At 37.6% G+C, this 13,151-nt stretch overlaps 1 protein-coding gene across 1 annotated transcript in view; it reads right to left on the reverse strand.

The window, feature by feature from the left end:
- LOC132526515 (disks large homolog 1-like) overlaps positions 1-13,151 on the reverse strand; it is a 1,013,093-nt gene that overhangs the window by 716,599 nt on the left and 283,343 nt on the right. The gene's annotated exons all lie outside the window — the stretch shown is intronic.

A 13,151-nucleotide genomic window follows, 5' to 3' on the forward strand; every position in this document is an offset into this window, starting at 1 on the left:
AAACCCAAACGAACATTTTGGCCAACCCAATACATTGTGGAAAGTGCTAATCTCCCTAAGAGAAAAATACTAAGCTGATTCAAAGCAAGACTATACTTCTTGATAAAAATATCAAGTCCTTTTGAGGTTTCCATATAAACTCTCCATGGACAGAGTCTAAGGCAGGTAGACTTCCTTAGACCTACTCCCATGTCATACAGGTGGCATGACATAAAGCTTATAGAGTATGAATATTTGAAATATTTTTCACAGTTACATTTTTATTTTCAAGTTATTAATAGGTCTACCTCATAAACAAATCCCATTCCCTCACCATAATATTTTCAGAGTTGGATTGACCCCTTACATATACTGCAAGCTCCTTTCTCTATGGGAGGAAAACTTTAGGGAATCTGAAGACTTCTATGTCTTTTTTGCCAAGATATTCTGCCTGTTGAATTAGGCTTGGAATTGTAAAATTGCATAATTCCAAAAATGGCAAAAAAGGAATTTTTAAAGAGAACAAGTTATTTAAATGGGTAAGCAATCGACCCATATCAATTCTGTAGCTGGAAAAATAGTCCCTCCACCCTAACCATTCTCTCCAAGACTGCTAATGACCCAGTAACATCTCTGACTCTGAGAGTAACACAATCTGCTAATAAGGTTCCTGCATAGGGAAGGATGTAGAACTATACAACATCATTTTAAGCCCATATTTGTCTCATAGTCTGCCACATAATAAGTACTTTAAAGGACAGAGTAAGCTGTTAACCACCATGACTCATTTTTGTACTTTTAACAACCTCCTTATCTAGAACTAGAACCTTTTCCTTGGGTCAACCAGGAAATTTTAAGACAGGCTTCTAGTACAATATATATATATTTAGAAAAACAGCATATTTTTCTTAGACAGCAAGGAAAGTATAGTCAATCATCAATAAACATTTATTGAGTATTTCCTGCCTAATGAGCTGTAAATAAACCATATTACAGCTGTATGGACAAATTTACTACTTGATATCAGGCTGCTCAAAATCTAACAGGTGAAGCACTTGAGCAACTAGTTCTAATAAAATACAATGAACCCTCTAACAGAGGCCTTGAGCAGCACACAAGAGAAAAGAATTTGTTCTACAGGAGAGCAGAATTTGTTCTACTTGAGGTCATTAGAAGACTGGTGGTAGACAAGTAAGCCTTTAAAAGATTAAGCAGAAAATTTCCAGATGAAAACAAAGGGAAGAATATTTCAGACAGAAGAAGGAACAAGAACAAGGCTTAAGTTAGGCTTAACTTAAGTTTGGATCAGACTATAAAGGCCCAAGGTAAATGTTACGTTAAGGAAATGGAACAACAGTCAGTAATCAATAAGGATCAATAGGTTGTTTTTAAACTGTTGGATTATGGAGGTTGAGTTAAAAGAGGAAAGACTAGATTATGAGGATCAGTTAGAAGCCTGTTGTCAAACCTCTTAGCAAAATTCTATGAAAGACTGAATTAGATCAGTGGCATTGTGGATGAAGAGGAAGGTCAAACTTAGAGAAATTTCAAAGTGATTAAAATTAGTGGAATTTTACAGTTAAATATCTACACACTATCTCAATAATATATCCTTTAAGGTCCAGTGATTCCAGTAAGTATGAATGTGATCCACTTTCATTACATTTGAGCAATATTGGGTAGAAAACTAAAGTACTCTCACTATTTTGGATCAGATTATTAGAAGATTAGCTAGAAGGCTCCAAAGAAAATTATTACTTTAAATTATTCATAGATAACCTTCAACCTCAGCAAAGTAACCACCAGCTCCATTAAGTTACTCACAGGTTTCCTTAGGTAATTAATTTTGTCACTAGGATTTTCCTTTCTTTTACAAGTTAATTTGACTGTGTTTTCTAAATTTAACATAATTTTGTTCTTTATAAGTCAAGTTTTTACCCAGGACAAATGATACTTGTAAAGAAAAATCCACTATTCAGTATCCTTAAGAAGGGAAATGCATAATTCTCCAGGTACTCAGTTGAATATTTTCTAGTGTGACAGCCACGCAATTGGTCTCCCTGCCACCGGTTTCTCCCTTCTCCAATCTATCATGCATGATGCTGCCAGCTGAATCTTCCTCAGCACAGCCGATAGCTACTTCCTTACACAAAAACTTTCTATTGTTCACAAATGCCTAAAGAAGAATGCCTAAACTCTGTAGTATTGTAATTAAAGCTCTCAATCAGCTAAAATCACCTATCTTATTCTCAGCCCTCCTGCCTGCTGAACCTGACTACTCGTTATCCATAAAGCCTTTCCCCTCTCTTCCTAGGAAGGGACATGGGATGTCAGGCACATGTTTATTAATCCCTATGTCACCACATTTTACTATGTGATGTTGATCAAGTTACTTAACTTTACTGAGGTTTAGTTTCATCTTCTACAAATTAGAAATAATAATATCTACCTACCACCTCAAATCCTATTTAAAAAAAAGATAAGCAATCAATCAATAAAATGCTTACCTTGCTGGATTATTATAGAGATTAGGAGATAATACATGAAAAGTGCCTAGCCCGGACTTCAATTATACGTAGCAGGTTTTATTACTCTTCCAAGCTTTCACTTAGTTTTCTCCATCTGGAACACCTGCCTCTTCAACCAAAGTCTTAAGCATCACACAAACACCAGTGCTAAAGCTACCTAGCCATGAAACCCATCTCCAATATCCTAGTGAAAATTGCTCTTTTTCTCCTGTAGTGTAATGCGAAAATCCCTGCCTTGAAGTCAAACTCCTAACTCCATCACTTTCTAACAATATGATTCTGGACAAGTTGATTATCCACAGCTTCCTCATTTCTAACACGGACAGTGACGTCAACTCTACCTGGCTTACTAAACCGTTGTGAGAATCAATTAAGATAAGTGGTAGGGCTTCCCTTGTGGCGCAGTTGTTGGGAGGCCGCCTGCCGATGCAGGGGACATGGGTTTGTGCCCCGGTCCGGGAGGATGGGCCCGTGGGCCGTGGCCGCTGGGCCTGCGAGTCCGGAGCCTGTGCTCCACAGCGGGAGAGGCTGCAGCGATGAGAGGCCCGCATACCGCAAAAAAAAAAAAAAAAAAAAAAAATGATAAGTGGTATTTTCAAACGTGTAATGGTCTATACATATGAGACACTGTTACTCCTACTAAAGTATAAGATTAAAAAAGGAGCCGTGGTCTTCCGCATCTTTATCACTGATATAGAGAATGATATCAAGAAGAAGAAAATAACTAGTATTCAGGTCAGGAATTAGAAGACGGGAAGAAAGAAGGAATCAAGTGAAAGGCACAAGTCAAAGGGAGCTGGGCAGAACTGAACTGAGGTTATAAAGAAGGTGTTCCTGAGGTTCGCTTTTACAAACCGGTTGTGTGCAAAGGCAGGTGGCAGCTTAAAGACACTACACATAGCAGATATTCTACAAGTGATAGCAAAGGGAAGGGAAGGAGGGAGAAAAGGGAGGGAAAGAAAGGGAGAAGAGGGAAGGGGAACAGAAGGGAAGACAGTTTCATCATTCCTTATAAGGGCTAATTTCTGTGCTTTTTGCCAGACTGGTATAACAAAAACATTAACTATAGTTTAAAGCTTATGTTTGAGACCATCCTCTTCTCCTTCAAGCTTCCCTTTCCCTGATTCTGCCTCTTCTCTCCACTCCACATCTCTCCCAACTCCCATTTATCATCATTTATTCCCTACCTCCTTCCTACCATTACCCAGGTCCCCCAAGCCAAATAATTACTCTTTTTCCACCCACTCTCTCAAATAGACAAACAAAACAAAACAAACAAAAACTACTGTTCTTATTTAAATATCAATATGGAGCTCTGACAAGCTCATGCAACAGCCTGCCAACAGCAGTACTGTCTTACAGCAGGTATGCACGTTTTAACAGGAATAACTATTATTCTCTTTCTCCTGTTCAGCTCCACCAAACTACCCATGGAAAGAATTCCAAGTAACAGCAATGGGCATATGAGAAGATATTTGGACGTCATACAGTAATGATGATATTATCTTATATTCACATAATGCTTCAGCTTTGCAAAATGCATTCTCATCTATTATTTGATCTGAATCCCCAGGGAGGAATGATGAAATAGGAAAATAAAATCCTATTTTTACCACACATTTTAATATAATGCAGTTTACAGAATTCATTTTTCAAAACTTTCTTATATACATCCTTTCATTTGCTTTTCCCCAACATGTAGGATTTTTTTTCTCCATTTACTGATGAAGTAAATGAGACTCAGAGATGTGAAAGGACTTTCCATAAGATCATATCAAAATAGCTGCTATTTATGGAGTATTTATTAGGTTCAGGAACTGTACTAAGTACTTTATATGCCTTATGTATTATTCATTCTTCACAACAATCTTATGAGGTAAGCATTATTATTATTTTAACATTCTACAGATAAAGGAATTGACGTTCACAGAGGTTAAGTAATTTGGCCATGGCCACACAACTTACAAATGGCAAAACCAAAATCCAAACACAGAGGTCTCAGATGGCTCAATTTTTCTGTTATGTCAAGCTGCCTCCTTCCCGGCCCAAGGCTGTTACTGCAACACGGTTTAATAATTGTTCAGTAATATAAAAATGCTTTCTTTCTGTTACCAAGTAAGAATTGCAGGCTTCAGCTCAGCAACTCAAGCTCTGTGGATAAAACAGACTAATATATATAAATTCTTAAAGCAGAAGTGGGGAGGATGCTATGTTCACTTCTTTCACAAAAGAATAAAAGAAAACTCACCATACCTGGGAGCTAAAATCAGTTAAAATAGTGTTAGCAGATAGAAGAAGAGCAATATGTGCCTCAGCATAGACCAGAATAGATGAGAAAGATAAATCACTTATAGCTCAGGAAAAATCGCCTAAAGAACAAACAGATGAACAAAATCTAACTTCAAATTGTATGCTTACTTTAAAATGTTTAAAACAAGGAATTTCTTTTGTTTTATTCCTAAAGTAAAGGCTGAGTGAATAATTTCCAACTTGTTTCAAACCTTCAGCAACTCAACACAGAACAGCACTGTTATGACACTGCTGCTGCCACCTTGCGATATCAACAACATATTACAGGTTAAATGCTTTAATGGGGTGGCAAAAAACTTTTTGATCTACATTTTCCAAAACCCTTATATAAATCAGATTTTTAGTTAAACAGTTAGAATTTTATCATACACATGCTGAAGAAATGAGAAGAGAGATCTCTCCCTCTAGGCACCCGAGATGAAATTTCAAGAACTAATAGGTGGCGCTTATGTTTAAAATGATCCCAGGCTGAATGCAAACAGGTAAATGTCACTTTCTTTTAAGACAAGAAAAGTCTAAAACCATGACCTCCAGGTCTTTTTAAACTACATACTACTAAAACTATGTCAAAGCTTTTACTTTGGGAATTCATCTGATTTTGTTTCAAGGGAGAAATCAGTCATTGGGGGGCACACTACAGGGACTTCATAGGATCCAAAACAATGATTCCATTATCCTTGCTATCCACTTTAATAGACATTAAATATAGACCTACAGTAAAGAAGCCGGTGGAAAATAATGGCAAGTCAAGCCAACCCAGGCAAAAATAAAATATTTCTAATTCCTAAAAACATAAGATTCTGCATGCCTTTTGGGAAGGTCAGATTAAGTCATTCATATGTTCAAAACCTTCCAATAGTTTCTTACTTCTCTCAGAGTAAAATCTTTCCAGTAGCCTATAAGACTGTACATAACCCAGTCCCCTATTACCTCTTTGACCTCTCCTTCTATTCTTCTTCCATTTTTCCCCTCAGCTGCAGCCAAACAGGCTGGCCCCACTATTCGTGAATATACTTAGTATGCTCCCACTATAGGACCTTCATACGAGCGATCCCTCCACCTGTAATGGTCTTTCTCCAGATAATCTCACAGATAATTCCATTTCCACCCTTCATGTTCTTTGCTCAGATATCACCATTGAGGCCTACACTGACCACTCAGTTAAAATTGCTATCCCTTGTAACCAGCATTCCTAATGTCTTTCAACCATATTTATTGTTCCCATAGCAGTCATCACATACTAATGTATAATATACTTTATTTAATTTTGATAATTACTTATCGCTTTTCCCCTCCACTAGATTATAATGGGCATGCAATCAAAAAAATGTTTTTTGTTTGTTGATATATATCTATTCTGACATGTAATAATATACACAATGAATATTGGTAGAGAGCAATTATGCATTTGAAATAAAACTTTAATATAAATATCTTAGCTCTTAAAATTCTATCTGGTCAGACAGAAGTTCTCAGGGTTATCAGCTATTAGGTTGAACCACATAAAATTGTCATTTTTGTAGGTAAAAAATGTTGATTATAAGCAATTTCGTGGGGTCCAATGTATATTTATCACCATGACTTTTATAGTAGAAAAAGGCCTGAAACAACATAAAATGTTTTCTGGTCACTGTGTAAAATATAGCCTTCTAGTGACTCCTTGTCAACCTGAGGGTTTTTTTTCTCTTTCTCTTCAGAGCAATTATCATAATCTGCCTTGTGGTTTTTTTTCTTCTTACTTGTTTACTTTCTGTCTGCTCCCCACCTCACACCCAGTAGAATTTACTCTCATCACCTAGAAAAGTACCTGAACATAAAAAGGACTTGATAAATATTTGTTGAGTAAAATAAACTTGATGACTTGAAAATAAATATATATATATATATTGGCAGAATAAATTAATAAATAATGTTATCCTCACTAAGAACTGAGGTTTGGTGAATCAGCTAGAAAAGGACAATTTTCATAAACTAGGACTATGAGAAATGGAATCAGACAAAGAGAAAGACAGCTGGAATAACAAGATCTTTCATCAGAAGTCTTAGGGAAAATGTTGCTTCATAGGGGTGGAAATAGCAGGAATCTTTCCTGTTCTAGGACCCTCTCACAATATGAAGGGACTTACCGTTATACCTTAATCCCTGCCTATTGAATAATTACCCCAAACTCTACCCTCAGGAACTCTAATGTCACGAGAATAGTCTCCTCGGTAAATTAGAGACAGGGGACTGAGCAGAGAAGCTGATGGTGTCACTTCCCTCTACCTTAAAAGCCTTCCCTCAGTTTGTGTGGGGATGCATGAGGGAGAAGATGAAAAGAAGTTTTCTCCATCCTTTCAGAAAGTAGTAATATGGAAGGTCCATGCTACCAAATAAGGCTCAGAGGGACAACCAACTGAAACAACATTTACTCATTCTAAAACTTTATGTAATGGATAACTCCTGATCTAGCCAACTTCTCCTTTCCCCTTTTAATAACAGAAAGATTCTAAAGAAATCTGTACTCAGAGAAATAACTCCTATTATGGAAATGGAAGTAGACTGAACTAGGCACAGTCATATTAGAAGACAGCTGGAGAAATACTGCCAAATGATCAGCTATGGAGCATCAAACCAGGATTATCTTCTACATAGAGATACACACTACCTTGGGAGTATTTCAGAGTGAGTATTTCTTTCTTTTTTTTTCTTTTCTTTTATTAAAACCCTAGAAGACATAATTGATCTGTTAAGAAGAGCCAGATGGGAAGTAATGGGATTAATACAACTAAAACATTTAGAACAGTGTCTGGCAAATAAATAGCACTGTATAAATGTTTACTAGTATTATCTGTATTTCTAACCTCAATTCTATAATAAGCACTCTTTTGTACAAATTTACACTGTATTAAAAAAAATAGCTAGAAGGAAATATGCCAGCATGTTACCAGTGGTTACTTCATGGTAAAGAATTACATGACAGAGCTTTGATCTTTCTGTATTCCCTACCTACTTTAATGTATTCCACATTTCAGTCAAACAGAACTAGTTGTAATCTCCCATATACATCCCATGCTTTACCATTTCTCTGACTTAAATCAGGCTGTTCTCTCTGCCTGGAGCACCCTTTTTGCCTCTTTCTACACACACTATCCATCCTTCAAGGCAACAGTAATAGTAGATAAAAATTATTGAGTTCCTACTATGTAACAGGCACTATATTAAGTACATTACATAGATAATTTCATATAATAACTTCAAAGCCCTTTGAGGTAGGTACAATTATTTTTCCTGCTTCATTGATTAGGAACCTACAGTTTAGAATGATTGAATAACTTATTCAAGGTAATATAGCTTGCGAGTGGCAGGAATAAAATATATAAACCAGATATATTTGACTACAAGGTTAGTGTTTTGGTCACCATCCCCATGCACTAATCCTTAAAAGCCCAGACTCTCAACTGGAAAACAAGCTCCTTGAGGTCAGGGTCAATGGAAAAAAATATATGTTTTAAATTTCAGCGTCTCCCAGTGAATGTATCTAGCACAGAGTCTAACAAAAACCAGTAGCTTAGACAATAAATATTTAAGTGAAAGAAGTAATGGATGAGTGAATCATTCTATTAATGGTCACTTGGGCTATGCCCTTATTTTAAAAATACAGCTCACTGTCATGGAAGATTCAAATGGTCCTGGCTAAAAAGGTGGAGCAAACTTTAGAATATTTGTTCTTAGGAAAACTTACTATAAGCCAAAATATATAACTAAACCTCTAAACAAGCAATTGATAAAACGGGAGAAATATTCTAGGTGCTAGAGTAAAAGCGATAAACAGACAAAAATCCTTGCCCTCATGCAGCTAATATTTCATTGTGAGGGGAAAAAAATGTTTAATTCTTGTGACAATTCCATTTTAGAAGAAGCAGCTGAGATATAGTGGGATTAAGTAATTTCCCCAAAATTCACACAACCAGTAAGTGGTGGAGCTTGGAGTCAAACCCAAATGGTCTGACTGTAGAGGGCTTGCTCTTAACAACAACGTAATGCTCCTCTGATAGATAATGAAACGTGCAATGAATAAAAACAAAGCAAGGAATGATAACAGGGGTTCTGGGCAGGTGAGAAGGATATTTTAAGTAGAATGGGGTAGGAATCACTGAGAAGGTGACACTGAAGACTTGAAAGAGATGACTCCCCTTCCCCATGCAGCTATCTGGAGAAATAGCATTTCAGGCCAGGGACAAAGCAAGTGCAAAAATTCAAGGTTCTAAGTGTTTGAGGAGCAGTGAGGAGGCTAGAGAAGCAGGACAGGAGTGAGTGAGGACTAGGATTTAGATCTGAGAGGTAACTGCGGCCGCAAGTTGCAGGGCTCTATAGGTCACTGTGAGGAAATTAAACTTCACTTTGAGTGGGAAGATACCGGCAGGTTTTGACAAAGGAGTCACACTGCCTTATGTTCCACCAGAAATGCTAAAACCCTCTCCTCTGTGAAGGTTTCTAGATTACACGTACACTGTTTGAAAACAGGGCAGAAGAAAACCAGTCACTTAAAATTATATTAAGTATGATACAGTGTCATACTACATGATACAAAATTCCAATCTCATTTTTCCATCACTTCTGATTTATATTATAGCAAAAAACTGAAAGTAGAGAGACACTACCACAGAATCAAAAATATCAAAGAACTACTGAGTTGAACTGCAAGGCAAGATGTACAGCATTTTTCACAAGTATCTTTTAAAAAACAAAGGTTTCATAAGGTACAAACTTCCAGTTAGAAGATAAATAACTACTGGAGATGTAATGTACAACATGATGACTACAGTTAACACTGCTGTATGGTACATTTGAAAGTTGTTAAGAGAATAAATTCTAAGAGTTCTCATCATAAGAACAAAACTTTTCTTTTTTCTTTTTTTTCTTTTTGGTAGCTATATAAACTAATGGACGTTAATTAAATTTATTGTGGTAATAACTTCACAATATGTGTAAGTGAAGTCATTGTGCTGTATGCCTTAAACTTAAACACAGTGCTGTACATCAATTATGTTTCAATAAAACAAGGGGGAAAAAAAGGTTTGGTTGAGACTTAAGTTTCACTTTATTTTTTCTTGTTTTTCAGAACCTGATTAAGAGATTTCTATCTACTGTCCTCTTTTCTTTACAGTAAATTTTCCTGTAGGAACCCAGGCATTAAAATTCAAGGTGCAGGATATATGCTACTACCAATGCGGCAAATCTTTCTGCATCTGTTGCAGAAAGACCTAATGACTTATTAGTAATGGGTTTTCCTTGCAAATCCTTTTTACCCTACCATCCTACAATTGAGTTACTGTATTAAAGGTCTCCAGACCTTCCAAGGGGCATAAGAACAGAAAGCACAGTCACCGTACTTTTGCTTTTAAATTCATAAACTATAGTCCAGGTATAAGACTGGAAAGATTTATAAGAATATGCAGTTAAATGGAATCTGTTTCTCCGTATAACTATATATACGTGGTCCACCTCTCTCTGACCAAAAAACTCATGTTAAAGAGTGAGATAAAAAGAGTAAAAGAAGAGAAAAAGAAAACTTTGATGAGAATCATTTCAGCTTGCATCCTTATCCCAACCCTAAGCCTTTAAAGAAGTTCCCTGACACCAGTGCGGCACAGGAGAATAAAGGGGAAACAATGGCAAAGGAATATCCAGATAGCAAATCCTGAACAGCTTCACAAGATCCCGTCGTACCCCAAGAAGAGCAGGAAGCAGCTAAATGCTCATTTTGCTGCTAGTTTTTGCCCATATACAATAGCTATGAGATACACAGATGGAGTTTTGTTTTGTTTTTAAAATGAAGAAGCTTTGTGGTTGGAATAAAGAGGAGGAGTAGATGGAGTGGACCTTAAAGCTAGAGACCAGGTGGACACATGCATCTCAGCTGCAAATGCCAACTTAAAGGAGTGATGACTACTGAAGATTAAGAAGGAAATGTCCCAATAGGAGTTATCTCACAGTAGATGCTGAATGATGACCATGATGCTTATGAAGCCAAATCTGGCCTCTTTACCCCAACACCGAATTAAATCTCAGAGACAGAGTTTTGGGTGAAGTAGAAAAGAACAGCTTTATTGCGTTGCCAGGCAAAGGGGGCCACGGCAGGCTAATGCCCTCAAAACTGTGTCCCAACCTGGAGGGGGTAGTGAGAAGTTTTATAGAAATGGTTCAAAGAGGGCGTGATCACCTCGTGGACATTCTTCTGATTGGATGGTAGTGAGGTAAGTGGGAGTCAGCATCATCAACCTTCTGGTTCCAACCATCTGGGGGTCTATGTGCTTGAGGGCAGCATATAGTTAACTTCTTCCACCTGGTGGGGCAGGGGACACGGGTTCATGCCCTGGTCGGGAAAGATCCCACATGCCGCGGAGCGGCTGGGCCCGTGAGCCATGGCCGCTGAGCCTGCGCGTCCGGAGCCTGTGCAGTGACGGCCCACGTACCGCAAAAAAAAAAAAAAAAAAAAAAAAGATATTGTGTATATCCCTTGAGGGGGAACCAGGACCTTGCCCCAAAGCTGCACTGTTGTTTCTCTTTGACTGTTCCTCCCTTGTCTCACGTCCCCTCCCTTCCCTAATTAACAACTCTTTGAAACTGCCCGTTGGAACTCAGAGAAGGATGTGGAGGCTGACTGAAACCTGTAATCAAAGAAATGGGGGACATAGGAAGGCTTTTGTGCCCAGGGGCCCCATATGGTCCTGCTTGGTATCACTTCCTTGCATGTCTCTCCCAGCAACATTATTCAGTCCATCAATAGTAATTGAGGCACTGTCCTCAACGTAGTGATATACAGTTTTACACAATGTCTCTGCTCTCAATGAGATGCAGTGGCAGAATATGTGCCCCAGGGAATTGTTCCCTCTGAGAAAAAAGGATGGTACAGGAAAAGTGGGGGAGTGATTAAGTATAAAGCAGAAATGCTTTGAGAAAACCCAGAATTGACTAAGATTCAAGGCTTCATACCAAGATCATGCTGATTTACAGAAAAATAAAGTTAAAATTTCTATGCACTATTATAGTTCTTTACTATTCATCTGCACCAGGCACTACGCTAGACACTAAGGGTACAATGGTGCCCTTCCTTGTGGAGTTCTGCTGGGGTGGCAACACCTCCTTGGCATTAAAATAACACTGACATCTTGCAGCCAGAAGATATTTGATGCCTATCTGTCTTTAAAATATCCAGTCCAATGGTTACTTGCCCTGAAACGTTCATTCTTATGCTATCAGGTTTTGTCTTTACATTGCCAAAATACTTCAAGAGATTGACTTGACTCTACTAAAACATAAAACAAAAAACAAAAACACCAGAACACTAAGTTAAATCCTGAATCCATAAAATAAAGTCATTATTTCAACCACTATTCTTGATTTTTGCCTCAGACTAGTAGACTGCAGTTGTCAGAGGATACCTCCTTTTGCATTTTCCTGCATTATCAATGATTTTTAAAGGCTATGGATGTCTTAACAAAACCTTTTTAAAAATAAAGGTACTAGTACATATATAACACACCAGAAAGTAATATCCCAGTGGCATGACCATTGCCTTAGTGTTTTTGAAACCTGTTTCCAGAGCCAATGTACCAGTCACATAAGAATCTCATTCTTGTTGATTCAGAAGATATTATCCATGACATCCTTTGCCAGCTTTGATCAACGAAGGCATACCAATTTATTCTCCACTCTAGTCTACATCATGGGGAGACTTAGCTAAGAGAATAGAAAAGGAGAAGCATAATGGGATAAGCAAGGAGTCCTAAGGCCAGACTGAAGTTGGGAACCAGAGGATGCTTAGAGGGACTTCTTTCTGGTTTAACATAGATTTCTTGAGCCTATTATGTGACAAACACTCTTGTGGGTGCTAAGGAATCAGAGAAAAGGGAGATTTATGATTGTTGCCCTTACAGAGCTTACATGTCTTCCCCAGCTGCTTTAAATAAGCTCAGTTTGTTCAAAGGAGGGGATACAAAGTGAGAATTAAAAAACATAAAAAGCATAAATGGGTGTTGAATTTTGTCGAAAGCTTTCTCTGCATCTATTGAGATGATCATATGGTTTTAATCCTTCAATTTGTTAATATGGTGTATCACATTGATTGATTTGCATATATTGAAGAATCCTTGCATTCTTGGAATAAACCCCACTTGATCATGGTGTATGATCCTTTTAATGTGCTGTTGGATTCTGTTTGCTAGTATTTTGTTGAGGATTTTTGCATCTATGTTCATCAGTGATATTGGCCTGTAGTTTTCTTTCTTTGTGACATCCTTGTCTGGTTTTGTGATGGTGGCCTCGTAGAATGAGTTTGGGAGTGTTCCT

The sequence above is a fragment of the Lagenorhynchus albirostris genome, chromosome 9 (genome assembly GCF_949774975.1).
Source record: "Lagenorhynchus albirostris chromosome 9, mLagAlb1.1, whole genome shotgun sequence".
Taxonomy (NCBI): Eukaryota; Metazoa; Chordata; class Mammalia; order Artiodactyla; family Delphinidae; genus Lagenorhynchus; species Lagenorhynchus albirostris.